Raw genomic sequence first — 22174 nt, 5'->3', positions numbered from 1 at the left:
AATCTACAATTACGTTTCTATTTTTATCGATTTGAATCATGCTTTGAAATTCGGCGTATACAATGCAGACTGCGGCTTCCGACAAAGGTTTAGCGAATCCCATGTCCAATCTTAATTGTCCTTGCTTAACGGGGTTCCAGTGGTTTGTTTCGCTAGCAGATAGGTCCGGTGTCAGATCAAAAGCGTAGAGGGTTAACCCGTTGGCAAACTCGTTGGGAGTAATATCGTTACCGTCGTCTTTATAATGAATACCCGTGCCCGCGAACAATGTTTGATAAGCTTGTATATACAAGTTTTTAGCGAAATCAGGAGTCAACGGTTTCGAAGGTATTTGTTCGTTATCGAGGTACAGAGACAAAAAATTTAAATCCCAAGTTTTAAAGTTAAAGGGATTCAGAGCGTAACTGCCCTTGAACGCCGCGTTGGAAACTATTCCAATAATGACGCGATTAGTCTGAGGGCCTAGATATATATTGTTAAAACTCTCGGTGCTACTTCCGGTAGAGATAGTTTTAGTTTTAAGTTCGGTGCGCGTAAAATTATATTTGGCAGTACCGTTATTAAGCGCGGCTTCATGCGCTAACAATATTTTAGGACTGAGTTTAACTTTACGTACCGCTAGTGCTGCGTCTAGTATCTTGACTTTACAGTTTTTGAGAGTGGCTGTTTCTTCACACATTAAGGCAAACTCGTCCTTGTTGCGAGTAAACACGACTTTAAGGTCCACCCCGTTTAAGAGATATTCGGGAATATTAAACACGTCACTAAACACGGGAGTAAAAAATTCAATCACGGCCGATTTAGCAGTTTTAGCCATTCGAGCGACGAAACCTTTATTTGAAAAATCGTCGAACTTTCCGGCTTCGTCCTTTTCCCATCCGGCCATCATGAGGTGAGATTTTTTGGCCGCGGGTCCGTAATTTGAGACAGTTTCGATAAAAGAAGTGAAGGCGTAGTTTTGAGCGGCTGAAGAAACTCGGGTATTGTTCAAGAAAACGTCGCAAGTTCTCCACAATGCGTGGCCAGCGTTGTTTACGAAAGCTACCACGGCTGCATCGGGAAGATCACTTCCATCTTCGTTGGTGATTTTGACTTTGTTGTAATGCATGGTGTGGGCTACATCGATGTAGCTATCTCCATTGCCCGAGATGAGGTATTCGAGGGTAGAGCTATCACCAATGGCCGCCAAGGGTTTGGCCCATACACCTTGAGCATGTTCGACACTAGTTTGAATCGGCACAGGGGCAAAAATGTCCAATTCACTCTTAAGAGCTTGGAGAGAAAACATGATTTTTTTTTAGGAGCTAAATATATCGCGTGGCGTCTGCTTTGAATGACGGTGATAAACTGACAGGCGTTTAGCTTTGCGTCTCTTTATCTTTAATCCTGAACCTTGCTGTGCAGCAGTCATGTTCTCATAAGTTTCCTGCAATCTCTTTTTCGCTGCACTTTTCACATTCTGACCTTGCATTACGTCACCAAGAATCTTTTGTCCCGTACTAATGGCTCTAGGTGCCAGAAACTTTGCACCTCTAATTAATAAGGGGCGTGCCCATCTAAATAACCCTTTCAGGGCGCTTCCTATTCCGTGTCCTTTTTGGTGTGGTGTCCCGACAAATACTTTTGACACCCCTCCACCCCCTACCTGATCTAAATAATACCTCCTATACTCGCAACGAGACTCTAATGTTTGGGGTTTTGGCATGGTCTAAAGTGTAGTTTACAGGTCGACGTTCCAAACTCGAATGACGCGGCTTGGCCTAAACTATTCCTTATATCAATGTCTATAGTATCAAAGTAACGTTTAGCAACTTTAACGTAATGGGGAGAGTTAAATGATTTAGTTATAGTCGAACCGTGAGGCTTTTCGCTGTCTACGCCTACTATACGAAGTAGCGGGGCTACCGTATCGCCTATAAATTCATTAGCTACTATATCGGAATAAATAAACAATTGGTCGGGAATATAATAATTTAAATTAGCGGGAATAGAGCTTTTATACGATTGGCTGGTTTTATCTGAAGGGCAAGAGAAAGACGTACTTTGGCCTTTTGGGGTTTTAAATCCTAATATCCTTTTCAAAGTGGGAGAAAGAGCCAAGATACCGTTAGGTTGAATAGTTAAAGAAATGTAATCAGAGAGGGGATCCGAATCAAATTTAAACTTTGAACCGTATTGAAAGCCGTTTAACCCGGAAGCTATTTGTTTAAGTAGGGCTTCTAATGATTTGTAAAAACCCCCGGGAACTATAAAGGCCTCGGCTTTAACAATAGGCTGTGATTTTCCGTCCCGACCTTTTTTATTTTCATGCGAGACCACCTGCACATGACCTTCCTCACTGGGTATGTTAAAAAAGGACATTGGGTACAAAACTTCTACTAGAGCAACCTCCCAGTCATCCCCGATCAGTTCTATAGCCTGGGGCAACTTGGTAGTGTACGAAGACGTCTTGTTGTTGTCATAAATTTTCATGCTAGCGTTGCTGGGGAGCGTTAGGTAAAAGGGAGACTGCATCTTTAGCCGGAATCCAAGAATTCATAGAAGGGGGATAGCCTAGCCACTTTACAAAGAGCTCCTTTTGTCCTCTCCTAGTCCGCTTACGAATTACTTTCTCGATCTTGTACGTCTCGGGTCTAGCTACCGACTGAAGTTCCATCCCGTAAAACACCCCCTTTATTGGTTCCCCGTTTAAATCTTCTAGTTTGAATACAGGAGGGCGTCTGTATATTTTTCCCACTATTTTAAAAACCTCTATTGTGTACGTTCGCTCGTACCCTTTTTCAAAAATCATCTTATTTCTACTTACTCGGACGTATTCGCCCACCTTTAATTTTTTCCCGTAAACTTTCTTTTCGCTAAAGTACTTTCCGTAAACATTTTTAAAAACCTGAAGGACATTGGTACCAGTAACTTCCAAAGGAGTCATTTTTATCGCGGAATGCACCGAGTTATTGTAAGCCTTAACCAGGTCATCTAGAACATCTATATATCTATTGGTATTCTTTTCTGTAAAATACCTGTACATGCGTGACTTTAAAGTTTGATTTAATCTTTCTACCATACACGCTTTTATATCGTCATTCTCAGTTGTAAAAAATATAACCCCTTTCTCATTCAAGTATCCTTGTAATTGGGAATTTCTAAATTCAGTACCCTTATCCGTTTGTAATTTCCTAGGAACCCTCTCTCTAAAGACAGACTTAAAAGCCTCAACCGTTTCAACACCGCTTTTGGATTTTAAAGGTACGGCCCAGGCTTTTCTGCTAAAGCAATCTATTACGGTTAATATGTATTTGTACCCGTCGTTGTACTGACTCAAAGAACGCATGTCGTTCAAATCCGCCTGATATTGATCTCCTATGTTAGTTACAACCACCTTGTTTCTTTTAAACTTTCTAAAAACTCTCTTATGTAGAGTGTACGCGTCTTTTCCCTTTAACCAATCTAGTACCTGTTTCTTACTAATACCCTTTAATTTCACTGCTAAATATAATTTTTCAGCACCCCCGAAACTTGCAGGGTGGGAAGGGTTAAAGTAGATACCTTCTAAAATTTTGGAGATTTTACGTACGCTACCCATTTCGGAGACTCAGTTTTAAGTTTTTTAGCTGCTGTCTTAAGACTTTTCTCAGATTTAAGTTTTTTAGCTGCTGCCTCAAGACTATTCTCAGATTTAAGTTTTTTAGCTGCTACCTTGACACTAACTTTGGGAGCTCTAGTTCTTTTGATTTTAATTTGTTGGGGTATTGTATACGAAGTTAGAGGGGAAAAACTAGAAAGTAGGTTTGTAAATGCGTAAAAACCTCTAGGTTTTGGGTCTTTGTTAGAGGAAGGCTTGACAAATTCTAAAGCTATATCTCTAATACTCGAGCCGGGTATTAATGAATCATTAACTATAACTTCCCCACTATCTGTCCACCTAAGCTTTTCAGGGTTAGTTGAAATCTGATCAACGATACTATGTACATGCCCTATATATTTAAGGGGGATATCGTCTAACCAAGCCAAGTTAAAATAGTTGGATGTTGGTTGGGGGGCCGTGGGTATAGGTTGCCTAGCGATATTATGTAAATTATTATATCTCTGTACAGTCTGTTCGTATAAGCGCCATTTTGAAGCTTCGTCTAAATCTTTACGAGCTAAAATAACATTCATTTCATTGTCCAATTCCGAAACTACTTGTTGTTGGGGGTGTGGGAACGGGTCGCTTTTAAAGGTAGAGCTAGGGACAAGGACCATTTTCTGAGCGTACTGCATATTTTACTGACTACCTCCTGTTATAGCGCCGATAATAGAGGAAACTAGAGGGAAAAGGAAAGAAAAGAAACTACCACCTTCCTGAACTAATATATCACGTTTTGTTTTCCAAGATATTCTCTTACTAGCAATTTTTCTAAGTTTTGCGGAATGCCTAGCTAATCTAGCTTTTTGACTTTTATTTAATTTAACGTTACCGTGTAAAGTATTTTCAACACACTCTGCGATTGCGTCGATTAAGGGCTTCTTGGCGTTACGTAAAATGATTCTACGTTGTTTTCGAGGGGATTTGGCAATAACGGAGAGCAAATTTCTTTGTGACCGAACGGCATAAGGCATAGTGACTAAATGAAGAGATGGCTAAACACCCATCTACTATTATAATTATTTGGGGATGTAAACTTCGCAAGGGTTGTCGGGAAATATTCCTGTCCTAAGTCTATGATTCTCGGGGCATCTTTGGTGTAGATCGAATAATAAATATCCGAAAGGTAAACTAGTAGCGTCACGGTAGGCGTCGACAGCGAAACGCCATTTATCGGCAAACATTTGTCTAGCTATTATTGAACTTTGCAATTTGTCTCTAGGAGATTTCATAAGTATAAGATAATGAGCGTTCAAAGAAATATCTCTAGAGTCTTTGGATCGATGGAATACGTTTTGGACGATATAAATCACGCTCAAGTTGCGATGATGCGTTCCCTTGGTAAAAAGAGACCCAACTTCTCCTTTGTTCTCGGTCATCAAGTCATCGATGATTAAAAGGCAAGGCTTACCGCCGGTATATTCTGATAAATCTGGCATACCTTGTTTGAAAACCACAAATTTTCTCAAACTTTCGAAAAAAGGTTGCCATTCACCGTAGAACCAATGTATTTCGCTTATATTAGGGGAAAACATGGCTTCCCTGTTCTCTAATATTTTTAAAACTAATTGAGTTTTCCCGCTTTGAGAGGGCCTGCTATCACCATGTTAAAAGGATGGTAGAAAGGATACATGACCTTACACTTTGACTTTCAACGAACTAATGAGATAAAGATTGTAAAGTGTTTGTATATATATATATATATATAGAAGAGATCGACACGAAAATGAACAATTGCAATTTCGAAAATACATGGGATATTTAAGGAAGCATTGACGAAAAAATTTGTTAATCACAGGACATTTCACCGAGACGAAAATGACTAATTGATAATATTGATCAAAAAACAATATGGCTAGACTTTATATACATGCCGACTAGATAAATAAATACATAAATAAATATCACCGGGACTGACTAGATAAATAAATAAATAAATAAATAAAAAAGAAGAGACCCCTCACAGAAACAGATACTGTCGAATGTGCTCAAACTCGATAACCGTAAGGTAGCGTGCGGAAATCTTCAATCAATCTGACCTTATCCACCACAGTTCTGTAAACCTTGGACTGGTCGACACTTATAACAGTGTGATCAGCTTTTCGGCGTATTTGCTTGGGGATTGGTACTTGGATTGGTTCCGCCGGCGGTTCGTAAATGCCTATAAGCCCCATTAACCTATCCATGTTAACCAAATCTTTGGTGGTATGGTTAAGTCGGAACCCCTTAACCTTCATCTCGACGGCTGTCGATCCGGTATCAGGGTTCACAACTCGGTATGCGTAGTTCTTACATCCACCACTCGCATATTCTTCGATGTAGGCCTGGGGTCCGTACTTTTCAAGCTCATTGGTCATTTCACCGAGGAAATTCCCAGTTTCGATTTCTACGCCCCCTGGTGTGTAAACGTACAGTATCGAATCAGTGTCTGTATATAAAACAGACTCACCCAAGCGGTCTAAGTAGGAATAAAGCTTAATCCGAGCTATGGCCGTGGTGTACGCTGCGATCGGAACACTGACATTTTTATTAATTGGGTCAATCTCGTTGATATAACACCACTTAGCAACGCAAATGTCGTCGCTAACTGGTATCAACGTCTTGACCTCAATTGCTGGGTCATAGAACAAGTTAAAGAACTTCTGTGGATCATTCAAGACTTCTACCTTGTCAAGGCGAGTCCTCTCACCAAATTTGCCCCAAAACGAATTCAAACACAGTTTGGCGATGGTACGCTTGCCAGCGTTCTTCTCGATACAGCTAGGATCAAGTTTTACCCCTTCCTTTTCGTAGTACTCGGCTACGTATTGATCTTTCTGCCGCTACTTTCCTGTTTTAGCTTCAGAAAGCAGTTGACGTAATTGTTAAAAAGCCCGCCACTTTTTGTTAAGGGGTCGTACTGAGATATTTTGTACGACCAGGCTTCGTGGATTTTAACAACCACGTAACCCTTTCTAACCGCTAAATGGACTTCGTCCGCCACAAACGTCCCCCTAATAACTCTTTCCTCGTCGGAATGTGTGCAATCCCCCTGATATTTGTTTTCAGCGCACAGCTGACACAGGGCAAAGCACAATTTCCCCCCGATCTTTTGGGGTAAAACGGGGTGGAAGAGGTTACGAGGGGGCAGGATATCCAGTTTAATAAAACCTTCAATCTCGTTAATGGGTGGGAAGTTGTCTGTCAAGATCGTAGGGTGGCCGTAAGGTAGTTTACCGTATTTGTTACACCATGGATATAGACTAGTGACGTCGACATATCGAATCTCCTCTCCCAGCTTAACCTTGTGATGAAGACAAAGAGCGGAAGTACGCCCCCCGAAAAATGCGTTACGGGGATTAAGTGGTTCCCACGCGTCGATTTGGATATGGATGGAAGATAGAAAGGTGTTAATTTCGGGCTTTTGCTCCCTCAATTTGTGGAATTCGCATTCCCACATTTCGATTACCTTATACCCCAGCTCCCTAAGCCTCTTATTACAGTTCAAAGTATCAGTATAGCGGGAGTGTAAAGTTTGGGTGACGTCACCGTGCAAAACCAGGTCTCTGTTTACCGGGAAACAGGCTCTACACCCGTGCCAAAAACAACCTTGGAATTGGTAGACGACCTTTTGATCTGCGCCAAGATCGTCTACTAGAAGCCCGTCGACTTTAATGTTCAAAATTTTAGGTTCGGAACCGTTAAAAGCCGACTTAATTATGACCCCGCGCTTATGGGCTTCCCACCTCAGCCACTCGATGGCTACTTTAGATTGAGGGTCTTTCATTCTATAGCCGTGAGGTGGAACAATTCCAATTGAATTTGGCGCTAGGTGGTCCTTCCTGAAAACGGCGTTGCAAAGCCCGGCAATTGTCACGGCAGTGTTAAAAGGGTTAACGTCCGCAATCTTCTCAAAAATCTCCCTGTACTTTAAGCACCCCTCTCTTAAAATCCTAACGTCCAAACGGCAATAATGTATCAACTCTTCAACATAGTTGAAACCTTTTTTGGCTTCAACTTGCTCGTTGTACCATGAAATTAAAACCGAACGTTGTTTTTCGGTTAGCCTGTCTGGCGCGTAAGATTCTAAAAGAGGCATGCTTTCCCTCAAGACATAATTTGTACTCGTAGGATCTTTTGGATCAAACACGTGTTCGGGAACAAAGTTGAAGAGCAAGTGTGGGAAATGTCCCTTATTTAAATTAGGGTCTAAGCCAAAAGTGGATACAAAGCTAGATAAGGGGGATGGGATGAAATTTAAACTATCTATAAATGTCAAATTCTCATATCGAATTTGCATAATCTTCGTTCCCGTCATTATCACTTGAGGGCGCCATGCTTTGATGGCTAACATGGCTTTGTACAGAAATTGTAAATCGTAGCCCTTCGCATTATGAGCTATAACCGTTATTTTGGGAGAATTGTGGAATTCTTGAAGTTAATTTAAAAAATCCAGAACAGGATCATTCCCGAGAAACACCCGTTCTCGAGGGCCGCAGGTGGCGCAAGTAAATTGATCAGATTTCTCGAGAATGCATTGATCACCGATTTTTTGAGAAATACATAAGATAGGAGTGTGTAGGAAAGCATTAGGGTTTGAAGGGTCTGGGGTATTTTGAACACATTCGAGATCATAAAAGATAGTAACCGAAGGATGGGTCTTAGCTTTTTTAGCCGCAGGGTGGGCTTTAGAGTCGGTAACCTGCATGAAACAATAGTGGGGGTGTGGATTGAATTTATTGCAGATGACGCAATAGACTTCACCGCAGTTGTGAAGTGACTTGCGTTTCCCCATATCTATTGTTTTCGCGCAATGGAGGCATTTAAAAACCCTTTGGCATACGGATAAAGTTTTGCTTCCACTAGCCGTATGGGCGCCAAAGCATTCTTGCCCCCTAAAGTCGCGATGGCAGGTCCCGCATCTAATTTCTCCCCCCTCACATTCCTCGGCCCTTTGACAGGAGTAGCAATACTTATTGCAAGCGTGGGTGAAGTCTAAATGATTATATCCCACAAGGCACCTCTCGCAGAAAAAATTAAAATGGAAGAGAGGTCTAGGTTTGGTTATGACGTCAAAATGATTTTCATAGTTAAAAAGGTATAGCCGCGGCTTTGGATCACCATCGGTACCGGGGATAAAATCGGGTTCACCGAAAATACGGTAGGGGACGTTTGCTCTAACCTTAAAAACGATTATTTGGTAATCAACCAAGTATGATTGAAATCTAGGTAGAGCACCCGCCCCCGCGCATTCGTCCAATGGTATCTCCGCCGCCACGGCTAATTCCTCCGCCATCTTCCTAAGCCTCTCTCCTGCCTTTTTCCTAATATCGCGGCGGCATAGGGCTTTGCAATCCGCCTCGAGGCTTTTGTCAAGAGGATGCATTGTATGATCCCTATGTATTTTAGCTAAAACTAAAGCATTTGGGAGACATAGCCGATCGTTGTTTTTGATTTGTATAATGCATTTCTTCTCCCTGGCAAAAGTCTCGAAACTACAAATTCCTAACCGTTTCGAACGGTAGGCGCCTTGGGGCAATCTCACCCGCTGTATGGTTATTCCTATAGGACCGAGAAAAAACTTTGAACCCCCTTCAGAATTATAGGCTTTATCAGCCACTACTTCTAGTATGAATCCAATATCTATTTGATCCCTTCTTCTAAAACTAAAGTCTGCGGTTTGAATGCCTGGATTATTAATGCTTATCATCGAAATTGCAATCATGTCATCGGGTAAACAATCGTCCAAAACGTACTCTAGGAAGTCGCTTACAGATTCGACGATGTTATTGTCGAATTGTACCTCCATTTCCCATCCATCAAGATTAAAATTGGGGAAGGACACTACCCCGCTAGAAAGTACGTTTACACCTGGTGGTGCAACTAGCGGAGATGGGGGTGGAGGTGGAGGAGTAAGAACCCCACCCCCTACCTGTCCTTCCCCTTCATCCATTGACTCGTTCTGAGATGGAGCTATAGGAGGGGTAGTATAACCGTATAAGAAAGAAACGTCGTCGTTTTGAAACGCCTCTTCTAGAGGGGACAAAGGATGAAGAGCGCTATTGTTTGCCATAGACAGGGTGGGAGACGGAGATCTATTATTAGACGGGGGTGTAGAATAGTTTGCCATAAACGTGTCATCGGCATTTAAAAAGGCTATTTCTAACGAGTCTGGAAAGTCGACTAAAAAACTATCAACTTCAATAGGGAGTTCAATTTCTACATTAGAGTTGGCCATTGCGATAATTTAAAAATACAAATACCACAAAATACTAATAATAAATCTGAATAGGCCTAAATAATAATACTAAAACACAAAAATATACTAAAATACTAAAACAGTAATGTACTTATAAAAGTCAAATACTAAGTTAAAATGAAAGTATTTATAAAAAAATTTAAAGTACTTATAAAAATTGAAGTACTTGTAAAATACTAAGTTAAAAATACTAAAACACTTGTAAAAAATTGAAAATACTTGTAAAACTAAATGAAAATACTAAAACACTTGTAAAACTAAATGAAAATACTAAAACACTTGTAAAAAATATAAAAAATTGAAAATACTTATAAAAAATACTTGTAAAAAATTTAAGTTAAATTGAAAACACTTGTGAAAACTAAGTTAAAATACTAAGAGTCAAATACCAATACTAACAGTTAAAAATACTAAAGCACTAGGATATGGGCACGGAATAACTCACAAGTTTTGTTTGGGAGCAGAAGTAGCCTAGACTGATCCGCCCTTTTATACTTTCGTGATACAATTAGAAAAAAAAATAGATCCCCCTCAATGTCATAAACATGTCTTAACACGTTTGGGCTAGTCATAAAACACTCTAAATATAAATTCCATTGATAACAATACAACTGTTTCGACCACGCCCCCTTTTAAGGTACTAAAGCACCTGGTGTGGGGTCCAATTAAAGAATTGACAAAATAAATTCTTTTGTTCAAGTTCAGCCCCTTTTAAAGGCCATAGAAGTCTTGAAATGACCCAGAAAGACAAAGGGAATAGATGCTTTTGTTCAGCCCCCCCCCCTTTTCAAGGTCATAAACCAACCTGTGGGGTGGCCCAATCAAAGAAAAATAAATTCCCACGCATCTCAGGGACCCGAGGTCATTCCCCCCCCATCCCTAAAAGCCATAAATAATTTTGAGGAACTCTCAAGACTGAAAATAGGAATGATTTTGATAAATTTAGTTAGAATTTATTTCAACGCTTTAAACATTTGAAATGTTTTTTTCAAATGACGCTTTTCGTGTCAGTCAATTGCCACGTCCATGAATGATTTCGTGTCGGTGGATTATTCAATTTCACATGTATTCCTATGGGATTTTAAAAAATTTAAATGACGCGTTTCGTGTGTGTACAATGCAATGTAAATGTTCAAAAACGTTTTACTTTTAACACGAAATGTGTTGAGAAAAGCTAAGTAACACCCTACACTATCACCACTGAAAAGGTTTTGTCAAGACTGTAGTAGGTATAATAGTATTACAAAGAACAAATTAAGGAAAAAAATTATATTTATTTCGAGTTACATTTCAAGTTTTTGACTGGTTCTTTTATAATTTATAAAACGTAATATATTCCATACCTTATTACAATAATAGGATCTAACTTTCATGTCGCAAAAGTTCTTGAATAAACATTTCAATTATAGCTTTCTCGAGATTAACGCGTTTAATTCTTAGTACAATATCGTCATTCGGAGTAAGTGTTGTTGGTATGGGTTGAGTTGGCGGAATGACTTTTTCTTTCTCCCACTCTTCTTGAGGGACATCTCTGTACTTTCTGTTTGGCGGCATGTCTTTAGTCAATGGGTTTTGGATGAATATAGGTATGTTATTTGTTGGTAATCCTTGAAGTAGTGGACAGTCTGCCTTGAATTTCTGACGCTCTTCGAAAACATTGTCGTTAGGTTCCCATCCTCGTAGCGTTAAGTCACAAAAATGGCATTTAACAGCGTCCGTCCCCGAACTTAAATAGTAAAACCCATGACGGGCTAGTTCTGACGGTTTTACAAACGTACTCGCAAATGCGCCAAACGTTTCTAGACGTGTAATTTCTCGATTCATCTTATCCTGGCGGTGTCTAACAATCAAATGAGGTCCTGACCAAATCAGACGCTATTTATATCCCAAATAAGGGGATGAAAGGTTAGATTGTAATGGACGCGGTTACTAAGCAGACGTTAATTCGCGAAGCTCTTTCAAAGCCAGGGAAAATACTGGCCGTTACTTTCATCCTAGTAACTGTATTTCTAGTTGAATTTGCATTTTGGTATTTTAAAAATATTACTTTAATTTCGGGTAACGCAACAAAGACATAACATGTTGAGACTTGTCAGGATAATGTCTTAGGGGCAAACACCTGGAAACAATTAAATGTTTCGTGGTAGGAAGAGTCACCGACTAACAAAGCAATAAATCCGAAAATAGATTCAATTCATAACAATACAACTGATTCGACCATACCCCTAAACCCATTAAAACACGTCTTTATAGTAAAAATAAAAACGGATGGGGATAAATTCTTTTGTTCAAGTTCTGCCCCTTTTTATGGCCATAGACCAGTCTGAACGATGTTACGTATAAATATTACGTATAAATAAAAAGCCGATGGAATGTCTTAACACGTTTGTGTGAGTCATAAATCACTCAGATTCCATTGATAATAATACAACTGGTTTAGCCACGCCCCCTTTTATGGTCCTCAACCACCTGACCAATAAAGGGCAATAAAAAAAGAAAAGCATCAGTCAATATACCCTCAGGCTAATTATCAACCCCGCACTCTAGAAAATCACGCAACAAAGATCATTCAGTTGTAACCTTTTAAACCGTAAAGACCTGCCGTAAGGATGTCCGCCAAAGTAGGAGTTTACCGCGTGAACGCCCGTGTTAGACTAAGTAATGAATGCTATGCCGTTTTCGGTGTAAATGGATTCGAGCCAAGCTTACTTTTCACAAAGAAGGACGGGACTATTCTCACAATCTCGGAAGACGTTTTGAGGGAATTTATGGAGGAGTGGACGGAGATCTATTCAGCTTTGGAAACTGGCGACCTGGGTAATTATCGTTACTTGAACTTGAAAATAAAAATAACCGTTATGGAGGGGAGTATAGTATTCGACGATGGCAGCGTATTCACTCTAACAAAGGCCGAGGCAGGGAAACTGAACGAGAAATTTAGTTTTATGAGATTTCACTTCAAGCTTTTAAACGATCAAGCCGAAGTTATTAAATGCATGTACGAAGCTATTGTAAAACGCATGAATGATATATATCAAAAATATTATGTAAGTCGCGGTACTATGTCTCACAATGATTACGACCGTGTTAAAAATTTCCTAGCAGCGTGTATAGTTCCTTCGAGCATTTTCGAAGATTTTTGTAACTTGGTTCGTGACAAAAACTTGACGGGTAAGCTACAATTATATAATTTATTCTACATTTGCTTAAATAACGACGCGTACATTCGCGAATTAATTGGAATTGATTGTGTTCATTAAAAGTTTTTGACTAAAATTCGATTCGTAATAATAATAAGCCTAGAATAACCTAGCATAAGCCTATTTTTCAGGATCTACATTAGCATAAGCCTAGCATAAGCCTATCCCTATAGGTACCAGCCACGTGACGTTATCAAAAAATTAGCCGTGACGTCATCAAGAAAACCACCACCAGGTGGCTCAACAATTCAAATTTCAGGCCAAAACCATCACGTGACGTCATCAATTTCCCCCCATCTCCCCCCTCAATTCCCCCCCTCTCCTCCCCCAACACCATCACGTGACGTCACCAAAAAATTTTACCCCCCCCCTGAAAGGGGGGGAAGGAAGGAGGGTAACATTTTTGGGTTTATACCGACACCCTTACTCTCTCACACACTTTTTCCTTTAAAAACCTATAACTCCCAGGGTTGTTTGATTTAAATCGGTTTGATTTAAATCACTGATTTAAATCAAGAGATTTTTTTAAAAAAAATCATTTGATTAAAATCAAGAATATATTTTTATTTTTAAAAAATGTTTTCTAAGATTCCAAGAAGTAGTTTAAGAAACTCGAGAAGAAACTTAACTAGAAAAGACCTAAAATTAAAAATAATCATGGTTTTGGTATATTTCAATGTAAGTTTTTCCCAGAACTCCAGTTTGTCTTGCTGGAAAGGCTAGGAAATGAAATAGCGGTCAAGCTAGACTTTTTATACAAGCATTTGAATAGTAATAATATCCAATAGCTGCTTAAATGTCATGATTATTTTGCTTTTGTTTAATTTTGACTCAAAAGTTTTCATGTTGGTAATTTACTATCTATTAGTTCAATAAAAATCAAAAAAATCAAATAAATCAATTAAAATCAAAAAAATCCGATTTAAATCAAAAAAATCGATTTTTTTGATTTTTTTGAAAAAATCAAAAAATTCAACAACCGTGATAACTCCTATCTCTCTGGTGTTATACCTTGAACACAGCGCCCACCCCCCCCCCCCCCATGGAAAAAAATAATGATCGGCGCCTGTGGGAGGATAGTATTAGTATTGAAACTTCAACTTACCGAAATAGAATATGCTTAAAGGATAACATTCAGTCAGTTCCGTCTTGCGAATTTAAACCTTTTCTATCTCAACCATTTGATCGGTTAAGTTTGACGTACAAAATTTGTCTCAAAAGTATGATAATATCAATAAATCGTTAAGCACTTAATTCTTATGATTGAACTACATGTTTCTATATTAATTTCAGACCATCACACTCGACCTGCCCCATGCAACTAGTATTGAATTACAAAGAGGCACCTCGAATATTTTAAGCGCAATTCATAATTTAAAAAACTAGTTAGTTTAGTACACTCGAAATTAATTTTTAAGCGTAAGTAAAGGTTAATAGTCATAATGAAAAAAATTAATTGATCAATAAAGTGACGGTGACGCAGGGCCGTCTTAAGACATGGGCTATATGGGCTATAGCCCAGGGCCCCGCGTGAAGTAGGGGCCCCAAAGTTCTTGTTTAAGTAGTAGGCAAGTAGACATTACATAACTATCACCGCCATGTTTCGAGGAAAAATTAAGTTGTGAACAAAGTTTCTAACTAGAATCTCCGTGAACCTCCATTTCAAAAGTGGTTTCTAGCCTTCACTAGGTACCATGGCTAGAACTTAGATTCGCACATGCGCACAGAGAAAAAGTAGAGCTAAATTTTCCGACCGACTGAAAAATCAAAACCATAGTCCCCGATCGTTCAAATTAGTAACAAGTCACTCAGTATTGCTTTAGCCGAAGTCAAACTGTTCACTAGTTCCAATCAACTCAATGTCGTTCAATCCAAACTGTGTTTTCACTTTACTTTTCTCAATCAGTTACTTTATTCTTTAGCATTAATTTTTCTGAAGTATCGAAACCTTTTCAATATCTTTTCTAATTTTTCAGTCTTTTCTTGGTATCTAAAGCTCGAATCCTGGTAATTTTCTCGATTTTAATTTTGCTAATAATCTAGCCTCTATTTTTTCCGGCTTTATTTTTCACTCCATTAACTGCGTTTTTTTAACAAAACCGGAGACAACATCATCGGGATCGAATTCTCATTTACACCAAAAGGATAATGTATCTCAGGATGTGGCAGAAGGAAGTGGTAGTCAAAGAGAATCTGAAATCCATGAAGCTGCTGGTCAGCCGACACTCATTGATAATCAACCAGGATTCCATGATAGAACGGCAGAATTAGCAAAATTGCTTGTTATAACTTAAACTGACCCTGCACTGTGGGGACCAATAACGAAAGAAGTTCAGAATTATTGGGTAAATCAAGGTCCGTCAAAATGCCAGAATTATGACAGTGACTTCAGTGAATCTATGCGCGTTTACAAAAATCATGCAAGGTACCTTTCAAAGTCATTTTTCAAGAGGAAATTGCACAATGGAGAAATTTTTCATCGTGAATAGTTACTGTATTCATCATCCAATGGTTCTTCATACTGTTTCGCTTGTAAATTATTTTCAAACGCAAATTTACAATTCTCTGGATCTGGTTTTGAAGACTGGAAACATGGTAACGCTCGTATTACTGAACATGAAAATGGTCTTGAGCATTGAAAATGCATGTTAGCATTTTGTGATCGACAGAGAGATTTAGGAAGAATTGATTCTTCAATGAGCAAACAATTTAACGATGAAAAACGTTACTGGCATGAATTACTGTAACGAGTTGTTTCCGTGGTTAAGTTTATTGCTTCAAGAGGCTTGTCATTTCGTGGGAGTAATCAGACATTAGGATCTATGGAAAATGGAAATTATTTGGGAATTTTAGAATTATTAAGTGACTTTGATCCATTTCTAAAAGAGCATTTAACCAAATATGGAAACTCTGGAAAGGGCGTACCCTCGTACCTTTCGGCAAACATATGCGAGGAATTAAATAATAATAAATAAATAATTATTGAATTAAAAAGGGCAAAATATTACTCTTTGCGTGTAGATTCAACTCCAGATGTAACTCATACTGACCAAATGACATTTACTGTAAGATACGTTAAAGAAGATTCTCCGGTAGAGCGCTTTTAGAAATTTGTTCCAATTCATGGTCATGGTTCAGAATATTTGTCTACAGTAGTAATAAACTTTTTAAAGGAAAAAGATATTTCTCTGTCAGATTGTCGTGGACAATCTTATGACAATGCATCAAACATGTCCGGACAGTATTCTGGCTTGCAGACGCGGATCAGAGATATCAACAAAACTGCAACATATATTCCTTGAATGGTCATTCTTTAAACTTAGTGGGTGTAAAGGTTGTAGAGAGCAATTTTCAAGTAGTAGCATATTTCGACTTCGTGCAACGACTACACTCATTTTTTTCTGCGTCCACCTATCGTTGGCATATACTAGTTGGTGCTTTAGGTCCAAATCAGAGTATTGTAAAGCGACAATCAGACACCCGTTGGTCAGCTCATGCTGATTGCACAAAAGCGCTAAACAACTGCTATTTTCAAATCCAATCAGCTCTTGACACTTTATCTCAAGATATCATTCAAACCAGGAACACTGATCACGAAGCTCAAGGTCTCAGCAATAAAATGAAAAAACTTGAAACCATGTTTTTAACCTTTCTATGGAATGACAAACTAAGTCATGTTGACAAAACAAGCAAAGAACTTTAGAAAGAAGACGTAAATTTGTCTGTGGCTGTAAACATTTTGCAATCACTTACTTTGTACATTCAAGAGTTAAGAAATCAATTTGAAGAATATGAATGCAAAGCCAAAAACAAAATACCCGATACAGACTATGCGGATAGCAATAAAAGAATAAGGCAAAAATGTCGTCGCATCACGTACTTCGATGGTGCAACCCCCGACACACAACTTCAGGGAAGCCAAAAGTTCAAAATCGAAACGTATTTGCCAAATGTGGATTCATTAATTTCTAGTCTGAAAACCCGAAGTGAAGTATATGCAGATGTTAATGAAAAAGTTTCTTTCTTACAACGACTAAATCGTCTAGAAAATAAAGATTTTTTTTATTATTGCGAATAACTTAGTTCATTTTATAGCGATGATCTTATGAAAGAAGAACTGATTTCGGAATGTCAACAGTTCAAGCATTACACGTCTTCTGACGTTGAACAATCACTATCTGATATTTATTTGAAACTCAAGAGTGATAAATTAGAATCCACGTTTCCAAACATAGAAATTGATCTCAGAATCTTTTTTTCAATGATGGTAACAAACTGTAAAGGTGAAAGGTCATTTTCTAAACTAGAGTTGATAAAGAACGAGCTCAGAAATAGCATGTTGCAATCAAGATTAAACAGTTTTTCACTAATGAGTATAGAATGAAACATCCTGCATCGTATTGATTTTAGTGATGTCATTAAAGCTTTCTCAGAAAAAAAGGCTAGAAAGAAAATGTTTTAATGGTGACGATTTTTCTTGAATTAGTATATTTTTGACGACATAAAATTATCTTATTAATATATTATGCTGTCTCGAGTCTTTTACAACTGAATATTATTTAAAATTTTATGTTCCTGAAATAATTAGCCCAGGGCCCCATGACGTCTTAAGACGGTCCTTTGTCGTATGACAAAGCAGTGAACTTACATTCCTGCCAAGTTGTGGTTTTTTCTATCGTTTGCATTTTTTATGGTAATCATGATATTTTTTCCCACTGTCAATATACTAACAGCTAGTTGCCGACTAAATCTTACTGTAAATTCTTCCAGCGTAGTTATTGACTATACTCGCGCGTGCTATGAGAGCGTCATACGACTCTTGCGTCCTTAGTTAGGGTATAAGTGTTGGGATCGGAGTGGTACAACCAAAAACGACTGTTTTAACTGCCGTGGTGGTATTTATTAACGCTTAAAAACTTAAACCAGAAGTAAGTGAACCGAAGTTGTCAAACTCATATTGTTTTAATGTAAAGGGCAATTGCCCATTACCCCCTCTCCACCCCGACCCTCTTTCGCGCTTTTCGTGAAGTCTTTCCATCGCGCCGTTTTTAAACGGCGCCCTCGAACGGTCGAGAAAGTTTAGATTAGAGTTTGCTTGAGTGAATTAAAATGGCGGCCTTCATAGTCGGGGTTTGTTCAACAGTTGGTAACGCAAGCTGGCTGAATGAACTTGTAAGAATTAAAAACGTGAATACACAATGTAATTTTAATTTATTGCCCAAGTGTCAACTAACAATAAAAGCTAACGTGTAAAGTAGGAGAAATTGCTCTTAAAAATAAAGATTCGGGCAGCAAAGCTGATAAGCCTTTGAAGAAAATGGCATTGTAGAGCATAGCTTCATCATGACTACTGTTTTAAGTAATGAAATATTGTAGTATTGTAAGTATTGTACAGTTAATTCTGCCATTGAACGATTCGTTCTAATTTTAGCTTTGGTTTCAAAACATTTTGGTATGGGTTGACTAGATATATCCTAATAAAAGACTAGTTTACGAAGAAATACTCATGGTAAACAATGAAACTTTATTAGGTGTAAAAATTTCTAATAAAGGTGGAGAGCTTTCGACCCGAGGGTCTTCATCAGTCCAAGCCAACTGTTGGCTCTAAATTATCACAGAAATAAAACCTATGACGTCATCTCGGTTTTTTGTTAATCAGATTGCGCCCTCTTACGGCTAAGATGTTTATCATCGATCACACCCCATAGTGTTGATTCACTACTACCCTGATTTAAATTAAGTGTTCCAGATTTTTTGATAAATAGACCTTCGATAAATTTTCTTTTTCGCCAATGTTTTTCATGATATAAAATTTTTGGTTCTTTAAAGTCTATTATGTGACCTTTCGACTCCCAGACGTGTGTAACTAAGCCATTCTCCTTATCAAAATTTTTTATACATTGTTTATGTCCATTAAATCTATTTTTTAGTGTTTGTTGGGTTTCACCAACATAAGTTTTACTACAAGTTTGGCAATTTACTTGGTAGACTACGCAACGGTTCTCTAATAAATTTATGTTTTGTTTTGGTCTATTTTTAACTAAGTGATCTCTAACCGTTTTCCCCCCCGCATGAATTAATTGAATACCAAATTTTCCCTTTAAAAGTCTACTTAATTTTTCGCTGTTTCCTTTTATATATGGTAGTGCTAAACACGGCTGGGAGTCGTTAGGGTTACTAATATTATTTTTCTTGATTATATGGTTCTTAAAAATAGAATCAATTAAATAATCTGGATAATTACTATTGATTAATTGCTTTTTAACTAAGGCTTTATCTATGTCAGGTTCGTCGGATATGTTTTCAATACGATATTTTAGACTTTTTACTATACCAATTTTTACGTTGTGGCTATGACATGAATTAAAATTTAAATATTTTTTACAATGTGTTGGTTTTTGATAGAGAGTGCATTTTAAGCACAAGTTATTTCCTGCTCTTTCAGTTAAAATATCAAGGAACGGAAGAATTCCATTGTTTTCAAGTTCTATTGTAAATTTAATTGAATGATCCAAACTGTTTACTAAGTCTAACAATAAATTTGTATTATCCCTGACATTTTTTAAAATAATAAAGATATCATCGACGAACCTGACCCATAGTTTGATATTTCGTGCCATTCTTTTATGATTAAATAATTTTTCTTCTACAAATTAAAAAATAGAACTAATTTATCCGTTAGTTCAATTGTTGAACTTAGTCGAATATGCATTGAAAACACATACTTCAGTTTTGAGGAAAAATTCTACGTTCAAACTAAAGGCTTAGCCATGGGCAACCCATTATCTAGCGTTTTGGCAAATCTATACATGGAATTTGTAGAAGAAAAATTATTTAATCATAAAAGGATGGCACGAAATATCAAACTATGGGTCAGGTTCGTCGATGATATCTTTATTATTTTAAAAAATGTCAGGGATAATACAAATTTATTGTTAGACTTAGTAAACAGTTTGGATCATTCAATTAAATTTACAATAGAACTTGAAAACAATGGAATTCTTCCGTTCCTTGATATTTTAACTGAAAGAGCAGGAAATAACTTGTGCTTAAAATGCACTCTCTATCAAAAACCAACACATTGTAAAAAATATTTAAATTTTAATTCATGTCATAGCCACAACGTAAAAATTGGTATAGTAAAAAGTCTAAAATATCGTATTGAAAACATATCCGACGAACCTGACATAGATAAAGCCTTAGTTAAAAAGCAATTAATCAATAGTAATTATCCAGATCATTTAATTGATTCTATTTTTAAGAACCATATAATCAAGAAAAATAATATTAGTAACCCTAACGACTCCCAGCCGTGTTTAGCACTACCATATATAAAAGGAAACAGCGAAAAATTAAGTAGACTTTTAAAGGGAAAATTTGGTATTCAATTAATTCATGCGGGGGGGAAAACGGTTAGAGATCACTTAGTTAAAAATAGACCAAAACAAAACATAAATTTATTAGAGAACCGTTGCGTAGTCTACCAAGTAAATTGCCAAACTTGTAGTAAAACTTATGTTGGTGAAACCCAACAAACACTAAAAAATAGATTTAATGGACATAAACAATGTATAAAAAATTTTGATAAGGAGAATGGCTTAGTTACACACGTCTGGGAGTCGAAAGGTCACATAATAGACTTTAAAGAACCAAAAATTTTATATCATGAAAAACATTGGCGAAAAAGAAAATTTATCGAAGGTCTATTTATCAAAAAATCTGGAACACTTAATTTAAATCAGGGTAGTAGTGAATCAACACTATGGGGTGTGATCGATGATAAACATCTTAGCCGTAAGAGGGCGCAATCTGATTAACAAAAAACCGAGATGACGTCATAGGTTTTATTTCTGTGATAATTTAGAGCCAACAGTTGGCTTGGACTGATGAAGACCCTCGGGTCGAAAGCTCTCCACCTTTATTAGAAATTTTTACACCTAATAAAGTTTCATTGTTTACCATGAGTATTTCTTCGTAAACTAGTCTTTTATTATAATATTTTTACCATGGCAAAAGTAAAGTTTAATATTTAGATATATCCTCATCAGGATTAGGCATATTAACTTCAGAATCGTCTTCCAAAGTGGCAAACTGTCGTTCAACAGCTCTTTTTCTGGGTCTTCCTCTTTTTAGGCGTTTGAGGCTTACATTGGGTTTTTAGCTTGTTGTACAAAGCGACCAAATTTTCCACATATCTTTTCGCAGTATCAGAGTTTATTAATTTTAGGTACGAAGTCTCGAAAGCACGAAAGGCTGCTAACATTCGCAAGGTATGCTAAAATATCTTTCGGCAAATTTCCTTCCATTTAAAAATGAATTCAGTTCATCTACAGCCACAGACTAAATCGAAAACTGCCTAAAGAGCTAAGCCTAGCAATAGCAGACGCCAAATTTTTGTAATCCCGATCTCCATAGGTCTCTCTCAGATGGCGAGTCAAACCAACCATTGTACGACCTTTCTCAGTAGAAAATGGGGAACAAATGCATCAATGTTTCAACCCCCATCGACGGGGCCAATGAATTTGGTTAGTTATCTTTTTCCTAAAATCAGAATACGAAGAATTGTAGTCTCAGTAGGGCCTGAATGGTCACTCTCCTGCCAAAGCGGAGCAACAAAAAAAAATATATAGTTAGAAAAAGTTAAAACTGAATTAAAAACTTAAACTAAAGCTATATCAGTTAACACTTAGGTTAGTACAATAATATTGGGGTGTTTTCAGTCCGCTGCAATAATATTCAATCTCCACCCTTAAAAACATTTTAAGCTGTAATTCATCTGCATACACGCTTTTTTTTCGTTCCCAAGCTGAAATAGGGATACATTAAGGCTACATTTTCTTCAGCTCAAAAAACGGGAAAATTACACAGCAATTCTAGAATTGACAATTGACTGTCGTTTCTACATTTTCTGTTTGTTAACTGTTAAGTGTCTAAACTGGCAGAAATGTGCAGCGCAATTCTGCAAACGCTTTGCAAAAGTAGAAATATCAGCTGCTAGTTTAAAACTGCAATTTTACCACATTTATAGGCATGTTACAGGTCTGCAAAAGTGATGGGAAAGTTGAAATCCAGCTGCCAATTTAAAACTGTAACATGACCATATTTATAGACATA

This window comes from Phalangium opilio, unplaced genomic scaffold (assembly GCF_054372755.1).
Source record: "Phalangium opilio isolate 3A_F unplaced genomic scaffold, DU_Popi_V2 ptg000390l_1, whole genome shotgun sequence".
In the NCBI taxonomy this organism is placed as follows: domain Eukaryota; kingdom Metazoa; phylum Arthropoda; class Arachnida; order Opiliones; family Phalangiidae; genus Phalangium; species Phalangium opilio.
This window is presented reverse-complemented; position numbering follows the sequence as displayed.